Source organism: Narcine bancroftii, chromosome 12, assembly GCF_036971445.1.
Source record: "Narcine bancroftii isolate sNarBan1 chromosome 12, sNarBan1.hap1, whole genome shotgun sequence".
Classification (NCBI taxonomy): Eukaryota; Metazoa; Chordata; class Chondrichthyes; order Torpediniformes; family Narcinidae; genus Narcine; species Narcine bancroftii.
In genome coordinates this window covers 22,275,443-22,298,641 of record NC_091480.1, presented here as the reverse complement: position 1 = coordinate 22,298,641, position 23,199 = coordinate 22,275,443, and the positions used below count along the sequence as shown (strand labels likewise).

The window sequence follows — 23,199 nt, the reverse complement described above, 5'->3', positions numbered from 1 at the left end:
CACAACAGCCTCCAACAGAATTAATTTTGTGCTTTTATTACAAAAAAAGTTTATTCTTTTAAATAAGGTTCCAAGTGTTGTTACATTTACAATCAAAAAACATTCATTCACCAGACTGAACAGCCAGCCTCAAGATTGACAGCTGGTGAGTCCGAGAGTGGGCCTCAGTGACTGCAGCAGCGGCAAACTACTTGGACTGAAAGCACCATCACCCAGGCACTGGAAGTCAAGTTTCCAGGAGCAGGCAGAAATCTTCAGGTAATCAAAGATCTCAGAACCAGAATTTATTGTCATGAACAAGTCACGAAATTCATTGTTTTGCCACAACATCACAGTGCGAACAGTCATATAAACCACCGTACAAAATTAAAATAGTGCACACAAAGTCAAAGTAAGGCAGCTTCATTGGGTTCATTGATTATTCAGGAATCTGATGGCAGCAGGAAAGAAGCTGTCCTTGTGCCACTGGGAGCTTGTCTTTAGGTCTCTGAACCTTTTTCCTCGATGGTAGCAGTGAAGAGGGCATGGCTTGGGTGCTGGGGATCCTTGAGGATAGAGGCTTCTTTCTGAAGACACTGCCTCTAGTAGTTGTCCTCAATGGAGTAAAGTTTGGTGCCCGTGATGTCACAGGCAGAGTTATCAACCCTCTGGAGTTTTTTTTTAACCTGTCTGTACCAGACAGTGATGCAATCAGCCAGAATGCTCTCAAATGTACACCTATAGAAGTTTTCGAGCATTTTCGGTGATATATTGAATTTCCTCAAACACCTCAGAGAGTATAGCCACTGATGAGTCTTCTTTGTAATTATATCGACATGGAGGCTCCAGGACGGATGTGCTCAAAAGCAGCACTAGCGACAAAACTAACCAGAGCTCCATTGCAAGTTTTCGCCCATTCTATCCATCTGTGGAGCTTCGGAGAAGGCCACCAAAAAAATTGGCATCTGTTCAACCTAGCAGACGCAGGACTATTTTCACATTGATATGAAGTGTTTTGAAAGGCTGGTGGTTGAAGCATATCAGCTCCAGTCTGAGCTGTGACATGCATACATTCCAGTTCACCTATCGAGACAACAGATCTACAGCAGATGCCATCTCCATAAATTCCTGGAACACCTGGGCAGTAAAGATACATTCATGGGGATGCTCTTCAACTCCAGTTCTGCATTTAACACCATCGTACGCTCAAAAATGATCAGCAAACTGGGATTTAACACCCCACAGTGTAATTGGATCATGGATTTCCTCACCTCCAGACCACAATCAGTGAGGATTGGAAAGAACATTTCCTCCACAATCTCCATCAGTACAAGAGGACCACAGGGCTGCTTTCTTAGCCCTCTGCTCTACTTACTTTACATCTATGACTGTGTTGCTCGATACGACAATAACACCATCAACAAATTTACAGATGATACCACTGTAGTGGGTTGTATAAATAAAGATGATGAGTCAGTATACGGGAGGGAGATTGAGAACTTGGCTGAAAGGTGCACCCACAACAACCTTGCACGATGTCACCAAATATAAAGAGCTGATTGTTGACTTCAGGAAGGGAAAGCCAGAGGTATATTGGGGGAATCAAAGGTGGAGAGGGTGAACAAATTCAAGTTCTTGGGAGTAACTATCTTGGAGGATCTTTTCGGGACCCTATACACCAATGGCACCATGAAGAAAGTACATCAACACCTCTACTTCCTCAGGAGTTTGTGGAGGTTTGGTATAACACAGAAACCCTGGCAAATTTCTACAGATGTGTGGTGGAAAGTGTGCTGACCAGCTGCATCACTGTCTGGTATGGGGACACCAACACTCCTGAGCGGAAAGCCCTCCAAAAGGTAGTAGACACAGCCCATGACATTTTCCATCCCCATTTTCTGTCAAATTAAAGAAAAAAAAACAATTAAAATGCCTGAGCAATAGGTTAAAGGAGATTGTCAAGCAGTATGCTTCTACACCAAATCCTGAAAGGGTAGAAAAACAGGCCAGATACAACTTCTTACTTATCCTATTGAAACATAGCTCCTCAGAAACTAAACCTTTTTGAAGTACATGGAGAGAAATCTAGGAAGCTGCTCTTGATACATCCTCTGTAGAATGTAGTGAGGATGGAGGATGGGACATGAACTTTCCTCAGCCTTCACAGGAAGGAAAGGCACTGCTGGGCTTTCTTTGCTATGGAGCTTATGTTAAGGGACCATGTCAGGTTCTCCGCCAAGTGCACTCCAAGGAACTTGATAATCGATGACCTCAACGGTGGAGCCATCAATGGTCAGCGGAGCATGCCCCCACCCCACCCCCGGCCCTCTTCAAGTCGATGACCCTCTCTTTTGTTTTTTTTAAAATATTCAGACACAGTTTGTTGGTTGTGCACCAGTCCATTAGCAATGGCACCTCATCTCTGTATGCTGACTTGTCATTTTTATTGATCAGGCCCACCATAGTTGTGTTGTCTGCAAACTTGATGATGTGGTTCGAGCTATGTTTAGTTGCACAGTTGTGGGTCAGCAGAATGAACAGCAGTGGACTCAGCACACAGCCCTGAGGCCCCCCCCCCGTGCTCAGTGTGATAGTCTGGGAGATGTGGTTACCGATTCGGACTGCCTGATGTCTCCCCTACACGGTTAAGAATCCAATTGCAGAGGAAGGACCCAGCAAGCTCAACTTCCTTATTAGGTACTGTGGTATCTTTGTAATTGTAATTACTCTGTACCTGTACAGTATTTTTCTTGTTCATACACTTTTTTTGGGGGTGGGGTGTATGCATTAAATATTAAAAGGCAGTGGTCACAGCCCAGTTCCTCACAGGCAAAACCTCCCTATTATTGAGAACATCTACAGGAAACTCATCTGCAGCGCAAGCAATCATCAAGGATCCACACCACCCAGCACTGCTGCCATCAGGAAATGGGTCTAGGTGTCACAAGACTCACACTACCAGGTTCAGGAACAGCTGCTACCTCTCCACCATCAGACTCTTCACAACAAGAAACTCAATCAGGGACTCATTTAAGGACTCTGATGCACTTGATTGATATTTTAAAATTCTCTCTATTGCACATTGGTCTGTTTACAATTCTTTATTTGTTCACATGTACATGCTGTGTAGAGTTTTTTTTTTGCACTACCAAAAAGTGCCTTGCCCACAGAAAAAGAATTTCAGGGTGGTATGTAAAAAATGAAATATTCTGCTTACTAAAATTATACGGTTAAGTTTTCTCGTTGGTTCTCAGCTGTCTGCCTTAATTAGGTAGCTTCAATCCACAGAAAACTGGTGTAAATAAGGTTCACAAAATTTCCTTGAGGTTCTACAGACCTTAACTTGATTCAAATCTGACCCGAGAAGGGGGGGGGGGGGAGGAGGGGGGAGAGAAAAAAAAAATTGCATTAGTTAATTTTGATGTTTATGTTCGAACTCCTACTGCATAAAGAAATGCTTTCAACTAAAACTAAAGAATGCCCAGCTGAGAGACAGACCATGTGTCATATATAACACCTTGACACCTTTCTGCTCGCTACTCCCACACATTATACCTTGTGTCTTGCCTTCAAAATTCCAACCATGAAGAAAAAAGAATTTACAAAAACACCTACCCTCATTAAATCAAATAGTCAAAACCATGAGGCAGTGAAAAGAAACTGTATTTGCTGTTTTGCTTCAAACATTTTTCTGACAAAATATTACTGATAATAAATACACCAGATGGATTGCCCAAATTTAGTCAGCTGCTTCAAGGTTTTTAGCAACCATCACATTTCCTCAGGTCTTCAAGGTCACTTGGAAATCTTGCAAAAATCTGAAATAGCACCTCTCAAATCTAATCTCTTACTGAGGAACTGTACACAAAATGTTATTCCTTCAAATCACACAACATTCAGCCTTAGAAATATACACGAGCCTTTCCTCATCGCCAGGCCGGAAATCCTGAAACTCCCCAAGCAGCAGTACTGTAGGAATACAGAGGAAGTCCAAAAAAATCTGGATGCTGGAAATCTGGACCACCCAAGAATCCAGATTTTTTTGAAAACTCTCAAATTTTTTAAATTTAGCAAGCTTTTGTGTGTGTGTACATGTGCACAGTGGCATTTTTAAACTCTTCATTTTGATAAATCAAGCATGCTGCATTTGCTAATAAACTATCAAAACTTACTTGTTCATTCCTTATTAAATTTAAATTTTAAAAGTATCCTGAAAAATCTGAAAATCTGAACCAACCTGATCTCTGACCAGTCTTTATTTTCAGTCCAAATGTACCTTCACCAAAAGACCACAGGGAGCCATATGGGCAAAGTTTACTAAAATCAATTGACTTCCCTTTTTAAAACAGAAGTTGAGAGATATCAACATATTCTCTTTGAAATATTTACACACAATGCTACAAATGCGAGATCTGCATAAATGCGCAATTCCATGTAATTACCATATGATACTGTCCATCTCCTTTAGTGCAGAATGTAATCTGGACATTTCTAGATGAATCACCACCCACAGCAGGGATTTCATCAATGTTCCTGGTTATTTCTTACTGAAGTCTTTGCAATGTGTCATAATTCATTTCAAAAACCTCTGAACAGTTAATTTTCAAAGTGAAGTGTGTGGCCCTTCAATAGATTGCAAAATAGCTTTCAAAAATCTGTTCTTTTAAATAAACTCCAGTCTGCAAGTGGAATAATATATTATTGAATCACATGGCTAAACCATTTGATTAAAGTGGATCAAAAAGTTTGAAAGCTATTGCTCTGGGTAAATGCTACTTGTAAAGCAGGAATGGCAGAATGCTTGATGCAAAGGTTTACTGTGAAATAGTTCATCAAGTGATCCATCTGCTAGATTCAACATGATGACATAGCACCACCCAAACAAATTCACGGGTGACATATTCAGCTCCCTTGTGTTTCCTTTTTATTTTTGCTATAGCTTCTGTTAACAACATCTGTACTGCTCCAGAAGATTCTTATTTCATTTGATGCTATGCACAGAACTGACCACTCTGGATTCTGTACAATCTCATCAAGACTCAAATTATTCCTTGGCGAAGACAATATTTTTCTTTCACACAACCACGTGCATATTTGTTTAATACCTTATTCTTATCTGGACTTTGCCTGTCCCCCACTTGCTATTAATTATGGACATCCCCTTGGCCCACATACTTTGGAAGTTATAGGCAGCATTCAGAAATCAAAAAACAATCTGTGTATGATATATTAAACTACAATCACAGCATCTGCAGACTTCCTTATTTAACTTCATTCATCTGTGATTCTTGTAAATCACAAGAATGCTGGAGGAACTCAGCACAGGAGGTAAACATATCTGATACTATTTATTTTCCTGTAATAAAAAAAAATACATTATCACATGAAATTGCATTTACCCTGCCATAAGGCAGACAAAGATTCGTCATTAGCTTTGCCCAACGCCTTTACGGTCAGAGAAAGAAAAGCAAACGACAGTCCCCGAGTGTCGGTGGATTCGCCTCGAGCACTCCCGCAGCCTCTACAGCTGCACAAGACTCCAGTTCAGTTAAAATCATCGGCAACCCGAGCCCAGATCCGAACCTCCAACATGATAAAGAAGCTTTCAGCACCTAGGGCCCTTCAGGAACTGCTCTTGCTCCCAGCACCCTCTCAAATCCTGGCTCTGATACCTGGTTCTCATGAACCAGTCTCCAGCAGCCCACAGCCTGATGTGTCCTTAGACCTCAAGTTGTCAGCATCTTGCACCCTGTATGGATTCCTCACCAGTCACCGTGGCCATCTCCTCCTCAACAGATGGTGTTTTCTTCGTTACTGGGACCCTGCTCCAGTTTGCTGCTCCTCCAGAGTCTGCAACCCCACACTGGCAATACAAAACATAGGCATTGCCATCTTGGGCCCAGTCCCTGTGGTTGCAGGATTTTAAATAACATTCCGGTGGCTCCTTTAACAAGCCACTTAAAGCCTGTACGGAGCCATCAGCAATAGGATTAGGAGCGGTGACCCTTGCGGTGGATGCTTCGCCAGTAGGGTTAGGAGTGGTGTTGTCACAGGTAATGGAAAAAGGGAAACAACCGATGACTTATGTTTCCCAGTCTTTGACAGCTTATGAACACAACTATGAACAACTGCAAAAAGGGCTTATCATAATATTTGATGTCAAACAATTCCACCAGAACCTATGATAGAAAGTTTACCTTATTAGCACACAACAAACCACTCAATTTGATTTTAGCCTCTAAAAAGGGGATCCGACTGCTAGCAGCAACAAGAATTCAAAGGTGGGCAATGCTGTTCGCTGCGCATATGATCATGATTTGAAACATAAACCCACAACACAAAACAACCATGTGGATGCTCTATCTCGCTTAGCTCTACTGGAAATTGAACAGAAAGAAGAGATAATAAAATGATCTACAGAGGCTACAGCTATCTATCAAGAACAACTTCACCGCTTACCAATTTTCGGCAAAAAAGATCAGCAAAGTACAAAAAGAAGCTACACTATCAAAGTCCTATATTTCACATTAAATGGTTGGGACGAGGCCAAGGCTACAGCAGAAAAAATAAAACCCTATTATACAAGACACCATGAGATATCAGTTGACAAAAAGTGTATAATAAAGCTCCCAGACTTTAATATAATTGGGTGGTCCAGGCAAGATTCATCGCGTCATTCTTTGACGGGGACGGTTTACTCTCCTGGGCACAAATTGGCCTACACACAGTAGGGGAGCAGATAGCAGGAGAAATTATTTACAAATGGGATACTAAATTAATAATGCAAAAAAAAAAAAACAAGACAACCCGATACTAAAGCATATAATCCAAATGTGGCAAAAAATGAACCAGATTATTTGGTTAAAGGTAGGGTTGTCTCCTAAAATGCCCCTAACACAGAACAAATTAAACCCAATGACTATGGATTTCAAGATCCTGGACATCTGATCCAAAAGGACTGTTATGAGAAGGGGCAGCTCACGTTATTCAAGCAATTAAAAAAACAAATTTGACTTATCAAACAAGACCTTCTTCTGTTCCTTCAATTAAGATCCTTATTGAAGAACAAATTAGGTCCGTCTATGGTCCTGTTGCTGTGTAGTGACATGGAAGCTATAAATTCATCTTGGCTAAGTATCTCCTGTACCAAAACGAGAGCCTGAAACCGGGTCTCCATAAAGCGAGGCAAAGACGGGAGTCAGAGATAGGAACAATTCCTAAACGATGCTGGTCCAACTTCTGTCAGGACAGCATGACGGCAGTTATTAACACCAGATATAGGCTGGTGCAATGTAAGTTTTTGCACCAGCTATACCTTGCGCTGCAAAAATTATACAAGATTAAACCAGAAATCCCTGAATTGTGTTTTAGATGCGGCATATGGACAGGAACTTTTGTGTATTCAATATGGCTATGCACCTTCTAGGTAGAATTAGGGGACATTTTGGAAAAAATTACAGGGGTGGAGCATCTGCAGGATCCAGCGCTGTTACTGTTGGGGGAATATTATGGACTCGAGTCCGAGACTATCCATACATCAGATTTAATTTGTGATGGTCGCCTTGGTGGTGGCCAGGAAATGCATAATGGTTACCTGGAAATCTGACTCCCAGCTAAGCCCAACAAGATGGAACATGGAGATGCAGAGCTGTGTTCCCCTGGAGAAAATTACTTACAACTTAAAAGAGGGAAAAATGACACATTCATTATACTTGTGACATGTTGAAGCACAGGTGTGATTAGCCTTCCCAGGGCCTTTCTCAATAGGAATGCAGTGAATAACGATCAGACAACCCCTGAAATACTGAGAATGAGGAGACAATTTGGAAGTCCTGCCAGCTTCTCCCCCCCCCCACCACTTTTATTTGGGTTGAAGTGGGAGGGAGGGTGAAAGATTGGGGCGGGGGGGGAGGAAGTAAAAGAGAGGACTCGGCAAACAATGTTCTCCTATAATACCTGGCTAATAAGAGTCTGTAAAATTATAAATAAAATTTTCCAAATAAAAGGTTGTTTATTGTGGGGTACCAGGACAATCATTTCTCCAAAATAGCAGGCAGCCAGTTATCAGAGCTCCACAACCACCACGAATGAAGGCTTTGGCACGTGTGCATGTCTGATGGCCCTCAAATGGCATTGATACTGAACAGACTAAGAAGATGGGGCATGTGTCAAGATATGCAACTCAAAGCCCCTCACGCTGAAGCTAACCCATGATAATGGCCATCACAACCGTGCACAGGTTTCACACTGTTTTCACTGCTCCATTTATGTGAGAAAACTTCCTCAATGTTGTCAATGCACATTCTAAGTGGCCAGTATTATCACACATGAGAAAAACAATAACAGACTAGAAAACTGAAAAACTACTCAATGGAGTGAAGTCCTGGTGCCTGTGTTGTTGCAGGGTGAGTTAACAACCCTCTGGAGTATATTCCCATCCTGTGAGTTGACACCTCCATACAAGACAGTGATGCAGTCAGCCAGAATGCTCTCCACAACGCACCTGTAGAAGTTTACGAGTCTCCTCAGACACCTCACACAAAGTATAGCCGCTGGCGAGCCTTCTTTGTGATTGCATGAACATGGAGGCTCCAGGACAGATCGTCAGAGATGGTGACACCCAGGAATTTGACACTCCCCAGAACTGAGCCCTCGGTGAAGTCTCCAGTAGTATAGAGAAAAAGTGGTGAAAATGGACATGGTCAAAAGTACATTAATGGAGCAGAGTATTAACGCAGCGCATCAAGAATTAATTACGATTCTTGTAATTACGATTCTGTACAGTAAAAATAAAGTTACCTAGCTTAATTGTTGTGAGGAGCCAGTATTTACAAAATCACAATTCTGCATTATTCGTCACCGCGGACCTTCCAACATTTCAATAATTGTCAACGTGGTGACTAAAACATAGAGTGGTGTGGGTTGGCAATAATGCCTCAACAATGCCAGCAATCGGACCAGACCTGGGTTTGAATCCAAAGCTATCTGTAAGGAGTTTGTATGTTCTCCCCATGTCTGCATGGGTTTTCTCTGGGAGCTCTAGTTTCCTCCCACCCTTCAAAAATGTACCGGGGTCTAGGTTAATGGATTGCAAGTTGGGCGGCACAGTCTCGTGGGGCCAAATTGGCCTGTTACAGTCCTGTATGTCAAAATTTTATTTATTTATTTAAATTTATAAAAAGATTTATGCCAGATTTCAACATATTACAACCATGCACATCCTAATTATAGAATGTTCCCTTATACAGTTTGCCCTTCAAAGTAGACAAAGGAGCTTTGTACTATCTTAACAATAATGACTGCTTCAAATGCAATATTTCAAGATAATGCACAAAAAGAGAAGTATTATTGAAGTAGTAAATCACCAAATGCTGCTTGGGGAAAAAAAAATTCATGGCCAGATATAATCTATATACCTAGAAGGAATCCAAATATTCATCATCTAATTTACAGAACAGTTGCTTAAAACATTGCCTGAAATGGTATTGTATTCTCTTAATTACAGGTCTGCCATTGCTTTGATAGAAAATTTGGAAAATATCTGAAACAAAAAATGAATGACCCATCAATTCTTAGATAAGACTCAACATAGCTTTCTATTTTAAATGCATGTACAATTTTTCTGCTTCAACTGTTGACAAGTCCAAGTGTCGTAACACTTGAAATAAAAAAATAGTGAGTACGTCAACCCAGTGATTTTCTGAACAAGGATGCCAACATCAGCACAAGACCAGTCTTGGAGAGCGACGTTCTGGTCACCAGCTGTCAGAAAGATATCAACAAACTAGATGAGGTTCAGAGGAGATTCACCAAGATATGGCTGGGACTAGAGGGCTTGAGTTATAAAGGAGAGATTGGATAGGCTGGCCTTTATTTCCTACAGCCCAGGAGGCTGAGTGGTGACCTTCTGCGGGTTTATAAATTCAGGAGAGGGGTATGGATAAAGTAAATGCTCACCATTTTTTCCCCAAGGGTAAACCATTCTAGAACTAGAAGGCTCGGTTTCAAGGTGAGAGGAAGAGATTTAAAAAGGAACCCAGAGCAACTTTTTCCACTCAGAAGGTAGTCCATATCTGGAATGAGCTGCCGTAGGAACTGTAGAAGTAGGTACGATTTTGACATTCAAAAAACATTTGGACAGGTTAATGAATAAGAAGTTTTGAGAACGATATGGACCAAAAGCAAGCAAATAGAACTAGCCCAGAATGCCAACAGCATGGATGAGTTGAGCCAAAGAACCAGTTCCATGTTGTACGATTCAGGTATCAGTGGACCTGTTTCCTCACCAACATTCACAAGCACAGAATTTGAAAATAAAAGGACAAAAACCAATATTTAAAGCTTATTATCAGTTATTTGGAAGCAGAATTAGGAAAAGCAAATTCTTTTAAAAGTCAATCTGCAGTATTTTAGCCAATAAAAGAAAGTCTTCATGGCTGGTTATGCCAATTAAAGTCAAAAATTGCTTGCACTTCGCTCTACATAATTACATACCATTGCACTGTATCAAAACATAATTAGATATTTTTTTCACATCAATTCACTGACAAGGGATCTCTGGAGAGCTACTTTAAAAAATAGCTAGCTTGGATAGAAATCTCAAACTTGGTAACATGTTTAAAGTTTTTAAATAGAGTGTCTCTGAAGAATGAATATAATGAACATACTTTAGGCAAATTGAAAATCAGTATTCCATCCATCTAAAAGTTTCATTTAGAAATTGTATTTATGCAACACCTTTTAATATAATAAAACATCAAGGTGATTAGCAATTACACTGTTAGAAGTAACCTACATAATAAACTAGAGTGAAATCAAACAAACTTGTCACGTTTATCTCCAATTGAAAACATTTGAGAGTAGTTAAGATACAAAATAAAGACAGGCATACAACAAATTAAGACCACAAGACACAGGAACAGAAATAGGCCATTCAGCCCATGGAGTCTGCCCTGTCATTCAATTATGAGCAGAACCATTTTACCCCACTGCCCAGCCTTCTCCCCATAACTTTTGATGTTCTGGCTAATCAAGAACCAATCAATCTACCTTAAATACACCTAATGACTTGGCCAACAAATTAGAAGTGCAACTTGCATTTTTACAATATTTACATTTAAATTGTAAGGGAGAAAGGAAACAAATAATGGTGGTGGAAACCATTTTGGTGTGGTGAATCAATTCAATAAACTCCCTTCACACAAATCCTCAAACTTTTGCAGGTAGTTCAACCTCCATATAATGGACATATGGGACAAGTAACACTTGCCTTCTAAGGTCACACTTTACAAGTGTAAATAACCCTCCCCCCCCCCTCTTTGAAACATATAATACAGTACACCCATAGGCATCTTGAACAGAATTTCTCAACGATTTTCCTTATCATGTCCATTCAATCTCCACTGCTGTACAGCTACAAATTATCAAATAGATCCGCAATACTAAATTGCTAATCCTTTTCCAGAATCTACAAATGGGAGCCAAGATATTTAAAGAAATACTGAAGAATCTACAATTTAAAATGAGCTTTGAAAAATAAATCGCTCAATAGCAGAATAGCAAGGAGCCAATGAATGATTGAGGGTGAAAGCAGCAGAGAGATTACTAAAATTAGTTTGGAATAATAATATGGTATTCAGCTTCTTGAGGCCAATCTATCATTGAAAATAAGCATGGTTGTTCTGACATACAAGTTGATCATCTTCCTCTTTTCCCATAATCCTCATTCACTCACCAATTAGAATTCTCAGCTGTAAACTTAAACAAGGGCTCTCTGGTCAGAATTGTGGGAAGGAGTTCCAAAGAATCATAACTCTATCAAATTCTTTCTCATCTAAATTCAAAACCGTGCACTGAAGTGTCTCCCACAAGAGGAAACATCCTCTCATCAGTTATGCTATCCAGCCCCTAAAAAACATATTATCTTATCATTGTTAACAATTCCTTTCCCTGCCACAGATGCTGCTTGTTCCTCCAGCAGTTTGTATTTTCGTTTCTGGGTCTTATAAAGGTATTCTCAACTAAGGATGCAGGAGAAAAATAACTCACTTCATTCCTCTGAAGACAGCCTGTAATGTCTACTGGAAAAGGTGATGGGGGCATCAAAATTCAAAACATTTTTTTGTATTTACTGTACAAAGCAGAAGACAAAATTCAAACACACCATTGGAGGATAATTTCTAAAAGATACTTGCTTGAATTTTAAATAACTCAATCAAATCCCCTCCTACGCTCCAAAGAATTAAGACCCAACTTATTTAACCGACTACCATCAGGAAAGTGCCACAAGACTCTCACAACCAGGTTCAGGAACAGCTGGTACCCCTCCACCATCAGACTCCTCAACAGCAAACTCAATCAGCGACTTATTTAAGGATTCTTACTTTTGCACTTTATTGAAGAATCAAAGAGCTAAATCAATGAAACATTGGAAATACTTAGATGTGGAAAAACACAGCCCATTACCAAGAAATCAGAACCATTGATTTTTTTTTTTTAAACAGCCTGGAATTATAACCCAGAGGTGCCTGTCCTTTTTTAATGTTTCATTTCATTGCTATCACTGTACTGTTCTCATGCAAAAACAAATAATAGATTTGAAGATAGGGCTCTAAAAAAAAATTCTATAAATAGTGGAGGATCCAAATACTGCTGCGAAATGAGATGCCAACAATTATGAAAAGTGTGGGAAATGTTTTTTTTCCCATTGGAACAATTGGGCTGTGACAAAATAAAAGCAGGAAATAATGGCCATTATTCGCTGACAACTACACACTAAAAAATTTTTTTCAAATGTCAGTTGAACCATATAAAGTTTATTTTGGAAAAGATAGCCATAGCAATGTCCTACTAACAAAATCAAGTTGAATTAATTAGCTGCATACAAAAAAACCCTTTTCCTACACAAAATGGGGATTATAGCCATTCCCTTATCAATCTGTACCGATGGCTATACAAGTGGCAGATTGGCTTCCACGCTTTACATTGCTCCAGACAAATTATCATGGCAATAACTTGCTTAAATTGGTTACAAATTATTCTAACCAGATTTTATTATGTTAACCATGTAACAACTACAGCTCAGAAAGTGGCCAATGTGGCCCTTCTAGTCCATGATGAACACTTTATACCACCTAACCCCACTGAACTACACTCAACCCTTAATGCTCCATTCCTTCCCCGTCCATATACATATCTATCTTCTCCATGAATGCTAATATTGAGCCTGCCTCTCCCACTTCATCTGGAAGCTTGTTCAACACACCCATCACCCTCTGACTAAAAAAGTCCTCCCTCATATTTTCTCTAAACTTTTTCCTCCTAACTCTCAAGTCCTTTTATTTGTATCTCCCCCTTTCTTAAAGGAAAAAGCCTCACCATGTCAACTCTATCTATATCCCTAATAATTTTAAATAACTCAATCAAATCCCCTCTCAACCTTCTACGCTCCAAAGAATAAAGATCCAACTTACTTAACCGACTACCATCAGGAAAGAGGTCTAGGTGCCACAAGACTCACACAACCAGGTTCAGGAACAGCTGGTACCCCTCCACCGTCAGACTCCTCAACAGCAAACTCAATCAGCAACTTATTTAAGGACTCTTTCTTTTGCACTTTATTGATTTTTTTCTCTCTCTATTTTGCACAGTTTGCTAACATATCTTTGTTTACATGTGTCCGTTGTCACTTTTTTTGCATCGCCAACAAATGGTAAATCTGCCTCACCTCCAGGAAAAAGAATCTCAGGGTTGTTTGTATGTGATATCATGTAAGTACTCTCACGATAAATCGGAAATCCATTGGGTAAGCTGCTCATTTTCCATACAATCAACTGTTCTGATCCCATTGTAACTAGTAGATACTGTTTTTAAATAGACTATATGTTAATATTATTACATAGAAATGGTATGGTAAAATGATGATAGCCTTTCATATTTTCAAGACATGTCCAAGTGTTCAAAGATAATGAATTGTTTGAAACAATAATCAATACCATTACTTTTCACAAACAGGATAAGCTTTATTACTTTCATCCCCAGATCAATATCACAACAGACTCCTCAGTATCACACTCTCAAAACTAGCCTTTTCTCCATGCAAGAGTAAGTCTTACTTCAGCAAAAGTCAATTTTATTATGAATCTCAAATTTTCAGATTGTGCACAGATTTCATAAGGGCAAGTTTCCATTATCTGAATACCTGTAATGCAGGGAATTGCCTGTAAATAGCTTAAAACCTCAATTCTAAAGATACTGTTCATTTGGAGATATACTGTCGCAGTTTAGTAAATCTTTTTATTCATTTTATTTACACCGATGAGTAGAGTTATCGCAAAAGAAATATTCTCCAAAATTCACTTTTGGTCACTATAATTCTTTTGATAAGTATTCAGCTTCATTGTCGTTACAGCAGAACAGTACAGGGAGGCAGAAAAATAAATAAATATTCCCAAGAAAACAATGCTGAGAATTTCAGGAGATGATGTACTTAATGTCCATCTACCAATCTGGACCAAAAATGCTAATTACCCAGAGAATTTTCAAGCATCACATTTTTAAAATATTACTTTCAGACCAAGTTGCTCAGTAACTTAATTTCTTTGTGGCTGTGAGATTTATTTACTGTCACAGGTTTGGGAGATGCTGTCAGCATGGTCAGGGTGCAGTTCATTTTAAAAATATTACTTTCAGACCAAGTTGCTCAGTAACTTAATTTCTTTGTGGCTGTGAGATTTATTTACTGTCACAGGTTTGGGAGATGCTGTCAGCATGGTCAGGGTGCAGTTCATTTTAAAAATATTACTTTCAGACCAAGTTGCTCAGTAACTTAATTTCTTTGTGGCTGTAAGATTTATTTACTGTCACAGGTTTGGGAGATGCTGTCAGCATGGTCAGGGTGCAGTACATTTTAAAAATATTACTTTCAGACCAAGTTGCTCAGTAACTTAATTTCTTTGTGGCTCTAAAATTTATTTACTGTGACAGGTTTGGGAGATGTTGTCAGCATGGTCAGGGTGCAGTACATTTTATAGATGGTTTATAGTAAGCAACACTACAGTTTCTGACCCAACACAGAGAGATACCAAATCAATTCAGTACCATTTATAACATATTAATTCAATGTAGGAATCCATTCATCTCCCAGCAACTACACTGGCAAACTGCTACAGCTCACAGAACTAGTGCCTCGTAGTTTTTGGTACGGTCATGGTTGAGTTTAAACTGTGAACATGTGGGTTTCCTCTGGGTACTGCAGTTTCCTACCATATTCTCGATATACAGATATTAGCAGGTTAAGTGGCCAATGTAAATTGTCCAGAGAGTGGAGATAAATGGCAGAATCTTGGGGGAGGTGAGGGAAATGTGGGAGAATAAAATGAGATTAGCAAAAGGTACACGAGTTTGATGGTTTGCATGGACCCCATGGACTGTAGGAAAATCAGATTTCAATTAAAAAAAGTTAACAGCAATCATTTTTACAGTATATCCACATTGAATCACTGAAGTGTCATAAGAAATGTTGTGTAAAAGAAGAATCATGCCAGGTTAAAGGACTGCCATTCATGACAGTACAGATACCAACACTGGTGACCATGTGTTGCATCAGTGGATCCTAAATGTGAGAAAACAATTGTAAACACTGGTTTATCTGATCACATTAATGCAACACTCACATGACTTTTAAATGAAACAAATGGGACACCACAAAAGTAAGTGTAATCTGCTTCTCTAGGCTGTAATGGACTATGCTCTTCTCTACTTTGGCTGTAATTAAAAGTTCAAAATAGTCCTCAAATCTCACCAGGGATGAATATCAAAATACTGCCTATCTGTTCAAATACTTAATGTCAACATCTTGCAGATGATGATAAGGCTTCAGGCTGTTAGGAAGTGAGTCATTAGCTACAGATACTCAATCACCATGCTCCTGCAAATTTACATGATGCTGCAGAAGGGGTATGGACACTATCAACCTCTGACCATTAAAGGGCAATCAAGATAAACCACAACAAATACTGTGCCAGAGGATATTGTGGTTAACTACCTAAATTGCACAAAGGAAATGTATGTTACAGCAAGAGGTTAATTTTATCATATAGGGAAAATAAAATGAGTTAGAATTATAGTTTAAGAACAGAAAAGGGATGCCTAATGGTTGGCACAGACTCGATGGGTTAATGCAGTGGTTTTCAACCTTTTTCTTTCCACTCACATACCACTTTAAAAGTCCTCTGTGATTAGTAAGGGATTGCTTAAGGTGGGAAAAGAAAAAGGTTGAAAACCACTGTTTTAATCGTCCCTAATTGACTCATTATGTGCACGGTTTCAGAACTCCAAAGGAAATGGGCCAATGACAATTTTTCTCAAGCAAAATATTTCAGTAACAATTGGGTCTAAAGCAGTGATTCTCAACCTTCATTTCCCACTCACCTACCACCTTAAGCAATCCTTTACTAATCAGAGAACCGATGGCATAGGGATTACTTAAAGTGGTAGGGTGAGTAGAAAGAAAAAGGTTGAGAACCACTGGGATAATGGAAGGAGGCTGAGAGGAGACCTAGCAGGGAGGAAGACCATAGCAGTGAATCAGCTAGGAGCTTGCAAGCCAAAAGACTCACACCATGCTGCAGGTTGCTAGAAACTGGGTTGTAGCAAGCAGTGTTCCCGAAAGACCTTGGGCCCTTAAGGGTTATGGGGATAAGGCTGGACAGGGGTACTGATGGTAGTGATCAGCCATGATCTGTAAAATGGCGGTGCTGGCTCGACGGGCCGAAGGGCCTACTCCAGCTCCTATTGTCTATTGTAAACATATCGAAAGTTCGGAACTCGGAGCTCAGACTCACAGCTTAAAACAGACTGGAGGCTATGCAGCTACAGAGGTTACAGAAATGCAGGATGCAATCCATAGGCTCATGGCATCTTTGAAGAGACTCTTTTCCTTTTCTTAGCATTGGGACTGCCAGGCTAGTGGAACCTCTGTGCGCCTTTACAGTAAACAAAAGTTAATGAATTTTGTGTATTTATAGACAAGACATTAAAATCTTGCTACTGTCTTTCTTTATGACTTCACGTGATCTTAGAAATTGTTGCACATCTCAAAAGACACATTGCATTAATGAAGTGAACCACACTCAATGGCCAACTTGCTCTCTTGGGCAATGCAATAGGCTTTATAATACTGGTTATAGATAATCAGCATCAAAGAGCAGAGAACAGAAAAATAACAACAATAAGAAGAAGGGTGATTGTGGAGAGTCATTTCAAAGCAAGACAAAAGACAGATTTTCCAGCTTAGGCCTAATTAGGGGCCAGTGGTTCATGCCATTCACAGCCCCAAAATAAATTTTAAAAATTATTACAAATGATGTCAAGACACATTTTCCATTCAGAATCGCTGTGTATTGAGCAAATTATGTGTGGAGGATGTGCGTCAAATATCTAAGTGCTGTTAACTTAGAAGAGACAAGTCACTTTTAGTAGCTGTTTTTTAATATAAAATTATTTGTTTTTTCCCTCAAAAATATAGTTATACCTCACTTTATGAATACTTGCTTTACACAAATTCATTTTTACGAAGAAACCAGTGTTCACTATACGAAAGAAATTTAAATGGGTTTTTGCTTTGACAAAAATAGGCTTCAATAGTAGTGAATGGGTCTTTGCTTTTTTACATCATTTCGGCTTACAGAATGTTTCATAGGAATGCTCTACTTTCGTAAAGCGGGGTAAGCCTGTAATATACAAATGAACTTCATCCATTTACATTCAAATTGCATTCATTGGCTTTAAATTTAAACATACAGCACCGTTACAAGCCCTGCCGCCCAATTAACCTACAAACCCCGTACGTTTTGTCAAAGTTAAAAACTAGGACAAATTTCTTCAAATATTTCTTCAAATTTTTGAATATTTTATTTAAAATTTTTATCCATACATGTAATAATGGCAAAATACAACAATTATTAGTGTCAGTTCCATTACACATGATGGTACAAAACCCCTAAACACCTCCCCCAAGTAAAGAATCCCCAAAGAAAGAAATAATGATAGAAAGAAACAAGAAATAAAAAGAGAAAGTAAAGAAAAAACAAAAGAAATCTGATTGCCAAGAAAACATCATCCACCACATGGTTCTAACCATTTACATTTTTTAGTTCTCCCAAGAAAGTTAATGAGGTCATCGAAGTTTAGGAAAAATATCTATAAATTAATTCCCACAATTTTAGATAAGGGCAACAAATTTTCAAAATTACATCATATGTATTTCTTAAATTATAAGTAATCTTCTCAAGGGGAATGCATCTGTGCATTTCATCACTCCATAACTAAATGACAGTCCGATTTCCATGTTACAGTAATACATTTTCTTGCTACTGCTAATGCAATCTTTACAAACTCTTTTTGATAATATAGCTAATTTTAATTTCGGTCTTATCCCTACCTAAAAACAACATTGGATTTTGTGGAAATTTAGTTTCTGTAACCTATCTAAAAAAGTTCCCAAGTTTATCCAAAAAGGTTCCACTTTAGGCCTGGACTGAGTGTAAAATGGTACCCATCTCCTGACCACATCAAAAACATTGATCTGATAAATCTGACTTCAATCTATTTAATTCTGTTATATTATCTCGATATAACTCCAACCAATTTTGTTCATCAATATTAATATTTATATCTGCCTCCCATCTCTGTCTAGGTCTATGGATCCCTTGCTTAGGAGTTCACTTTTGTAATAAAATATACATGGCTGAAGTAAATATCTTTATAGGTCTATTATGAATCAACATCTCCATGTCAGTACATTTCAGTAGTGACACTTAAATATGCCCTTAGTTAATAATAGCCAAAAAAATGTATTATTTTGTATCCCATATTTATTTTTTTTAATTGTTCAAATGACATTCCTCCTTCATAACAATCTTCTGTATATCTAATTTCTTTACAAATCCAAATATTTAAAAATTGATTATCAATTGGAAATGGAATGTCGATTTTGAGTAAGAGGCATTTTAAATAACACAAACCCCACCTCACCCATTCCAATGTCATTGTTTATCTTATTCCAAGCATTAATCAAATGTTTCCATAAAAGGGTTTCCCTCTCACCAAATATCAATTTTGATTCCCATTTATATATCAAGTCTTCTGGTATTCTCTCTCCAATTTTATTTCTATTTTAATCTATATTGATTTCTCTCCTCTTCAAAAAATGAAAGCTCATTTGAGCTGCCTTGTAATAATTTTTAAAATTTGGAAGCTGCAAGCATCTTAATTCAAATTTCCATGTTAATTTTTCTAAAGAAGCCCTTGACATCTTACCCTTCCAGAGAAATATATTTATTTAATTCTTGAAAAAACTTTTGTAGTAACAGAATTAGCAATGTTTGAAAACAAAAATCGCAAACGTCTGGACTTTCTTAATAGCATTGAGTTAAAATTCCAACTTCTTTATTCGATATTGTAACTGTCCTTAACAAAGGAGAATTATTCAATAAAATTCTTGCTTTATAATCAACCCATTGAATTCTACTTTGGAGATGTGCTGATATTAAGAATGAATCTGTCCTCAAATAAGAATCATGTCTATTTGAATAAAATGAGAAATCTCTCTCTCTTGGATGGATTCTTTTCCATGCATCTATTAAGTTCAAGCCTCTCATTAAAGTCAATATTTTTTTTGCTGCCTTTGCTCTTGTTATGACTCTAGTTGATCTATCTAATACTGGTTCTAAACAAAAGTTAAAATCTCCACCTATTAATATATTTTCATGTGCTTCTACCAAGTTAAAAAATGTTTCTTTTATAAATTTATCAGCATCCAGATTTGGTGCATATATATTCATAAGACTCCATAACACCAAAAAAAATTGACAAATGTACAATAACATATCTCCCTACAGGGTCAATTATGATATTCTGTATCTTTATCAGAAGAGTCTTCTTTCTCAAGATTGCCACTCCCCTTGCTTTTGAGTTAATTTCTGATGCTCTATTTTAATTAAATGTCTTGCAAAAAAACTATATCTACTCTCATTTTTTTTTAATGCTTCAGTATTCTTTTTCTCACCGTTCCATTTATCCCATTAACATTAAAACTTAGAAACCTCAGTGTGTTATTCATCGATATTTAATTTAACCCATGTCTATCAATACTTCCCCTTCACCTCTCTCCTTGCAACGCCTCGACAATTCAAATATTCATCATCGACCATGTTAAGGGATGTCCTCCTCAGCAAACCAGGTAAGAAAAAGTAGTTATAAATAAACAATTTGCGATCATAAGAGTTATAGAATTCAAATAAGAAATACAAGTAAAAATAAGAAAGATAATACGCAACATGACCTTCCTCTATTTGCCACAAAAATACATGACTCAGTAGTCAGTCCACATCACCACTAACCACCCCCCCCGCCCACCCCAGATGTTTACCATATTTATCCATCTTTCATTTAAACAAAGGAAAATCGGAAAAATCCACTTTTTGTTAATCAAAGCAGTTTCATGTTCCCGCCTGCTGATTAACTGGCAGTGTGGCCACAAATTTTTCTGCACGGACAAAGAAGAGTTTGCTTCCTTGCAAAAAGATCTCCCAAGTGGCGATTTTCCACGAATGCACATTTCAACATCTTCTTCGATGCCATCTTCCCGTAGAAGTGGCTATGATGGCACTGTGCAGCGTGTAACAGTCCATGTAAGGGCCCAACCGTTGCACTGCTGACGGGACAGTGACATTCTCAGTTCATTATAAAATAGCTCTTGAGCAGTTTTCTACTGTTTTGGTTTAGAGTACCTTGCTAATTTACATTTTTTTAACTAATTCTCAGGAGAGTCAGATTTCCACTTCCTGTCTCTACCACATCATGTGACATCTCCCCAAATATTAAATGTCTTCAATGTGAATTTTAACAAGTAAGTTTCATTTAACTGCTTTCTTACAACCTAGGAGGTTATCTGGCCCATTTAATCAATGCTGGCTATTAGAGCATTCACAGCATATTTTCCTGCGCATCATCTTCACTCTGGTCCTGCCAACTATATCTTTTCTTTCTTTCTTTGGCTTGGCTTCGCAGACGAAGATTTATGGAGGGGTAATGTCCATGTCAGCTGCAGGCTCGTTTGTGGCTGACGAGTCCGATGCGGGACAGGCAGACACAGTTGCAGCGGTTGCAAGGGAAAATTGGTTGGTTGGGTTTTTCCTCCTTTGTCTTTTGTCAGTGAGGTGGGCTCTGCTGTCTTCTTCAAAGGAGGTTGCTGCCCGCCGAACTGTGAGGCGCCAAGATGCACGGTTTGAGGCGAGATCAGCCCACTGGCAGTGGTCAGTGTGGCAGGCACCAAGAGATTTATTTAGGCAGTCCTTGTACCTCTTCTTTGGTGCACCTCTGTCACGGCTGCCAACTATATACATAAAGGGAAATTTACAATCACCAATTTACCTACCAACCAGCAAGCATTTAGGATGTGGGAGGATCCAGGGGAAACCACAAGGTAATTGAGAGAATGTGCAAACTCCAGAGACAGCACTGGAGATCAGGAATGATCCCAGGTCACTGGAGCTATGCAGAAGAAATAACTGTTGTGCTATGATGCCATCATCAACTTTATATTTTGAGAAACATTATCTAACTTCTGTTCATATTTAGCATACTAAATAGAATACATATACAATATCCTTTATCCGGAACCCTTGGGGGCCAGTGTGTTCAGAATTTTTCCGGTTTTCAGAAAGCCCATCCGAATTGTGCTGCCGTATCCACCCCCACTCCCTACCAGTCACCCAGCCGTCTCCCCCAACCGCCGGTCCCTCGGCCACCTCCCCCAACCGCTGGTCCCCACTTGCTAGGTTTTGGAGCTTTCCGGATTTTAGATGTCCGGATAAAAGACCTGTATTCACATCTCATGGCAAATAGTTTATTATTCAACCTTTGAATTTTTATTGAAATAATTGTAGTCCACTGGCATGGCACTGCTTCCAGGTTATTCATACACTTCTCTTAAAACTGCAATAAGTGAAATAAATAAAATGTCATTCCAACATTATTCTTTCCAATTTCTTTAAATGCTTTCCATGTTAAGCATAGCAAGCATTTATCGAAAGATAATACAAGTACCTTTTACCACTGAAACTGTTAGCACTATATGCAATTTACTTTGTCTCCTAGCAGCATTAACAGTTTCTGCAGTCCTTCTATTTACGAATCACTTGCTGGTTAAAATACAAGTCAATTAATGTTATATATCAAAAATAAAATAGGAGTAAACCATCAAAATTAATACATGCATAATAAAATGAGCACAAATCTACATTGTATGGTAAAAATGCATCAGACTTGCTCATGTCCTTCAGTGAAGGAAACACCTACACAGCACTCTTCTCACTATGACAGCAGTTCTTTGGCATCAAAGTGGCTAATAAATGGGGCTACACTTGTTTGACAAGGTAAATGTTAACAAATGCCAGTGGTTGAAGCTGGATTCTGCACTTAGAGTGGTTGTGTCATGAATATCATCTTCAAACTGCCTCTTGATGGACAGAATCTGCACTACAAATCAGGGATTAGCTCTTTGGCAGAACTTTTAATACCATTTTACTAATCAGGAGTCAGCTGTTAGTTCAACCATCCAAAAATAAAATACAAATGACAAACTTTTATCTCAAATAGATGAAACCATATTGCACATCACATTCAGTTTGGAAACATTGACGAAGAATATACTGATAGGGTAAAACCTTTCAAAATATTTTTAGAAAATATATGGCACTTTTAAATAACACCATGGAATTTTAGTAAAATTGAAGTAATGCTTTTATTCAAGATTCCTTTATCATCATGTAGTAGTACAGATCATGTTATATTACATGAAATTTTCTTCTGCAAAGTCACCATTAGTATTATCCGGCGCCACTTACAGTAGGAAAGAAGGAGATGCAAGAGGACCCGAGGCCCTTCGGAAGCCCTTCTAGCCCTCAGCATCTTCTCGAATCCCAGTTCCGATATCTGATTCCCATGACCTAGTCTTTCTCAGCCCATAATCCACGCAGATCCCCCAATCACAAGTCGCCCGCAGCCTGCGTGCATCGTCTGCACCCTGTGTGGGTCCTCCAACCACATTGTCTGCAGCCTGTGTGGGTCCCTAAATGGCTCACTGGTCCACCTCCATGGTCACTGTCCTGTTCAGTTTGAAGTTCAGGTACTCCCTGACTTACGATAATTGGGTCG

General features: G+C 38.7%; 1 protein-coding gene across 3 annotated transcripts in view; it reads right to left on the bottom strand.

Annotated features, from left to right (window-relative positions):
- carhsp1 (calcium regulated heat stable protein 1) overlaps window positions 1-23,199 on the bottom strand; it is a 45,129-nt gene that overhangs the window by 16,681 nt on the left and 5,249 nt on the right. The window contains exon 1 of one of the 3 annotated variants that reach the window (XM_069905458.1): window positions 3,197-3,286. The exons of the other annotated variants lie outside the window; for them this stretch is intronic. The gene's annotated coding sequence lies outside the window, so the exon portion shown is untranslated. Of the gene's footprint in view, window positions 1-3,196; window positions 3,287-23,199 lie in introns of those variants that run through there. 3 annotated transcript variants of the gene reach the window in all.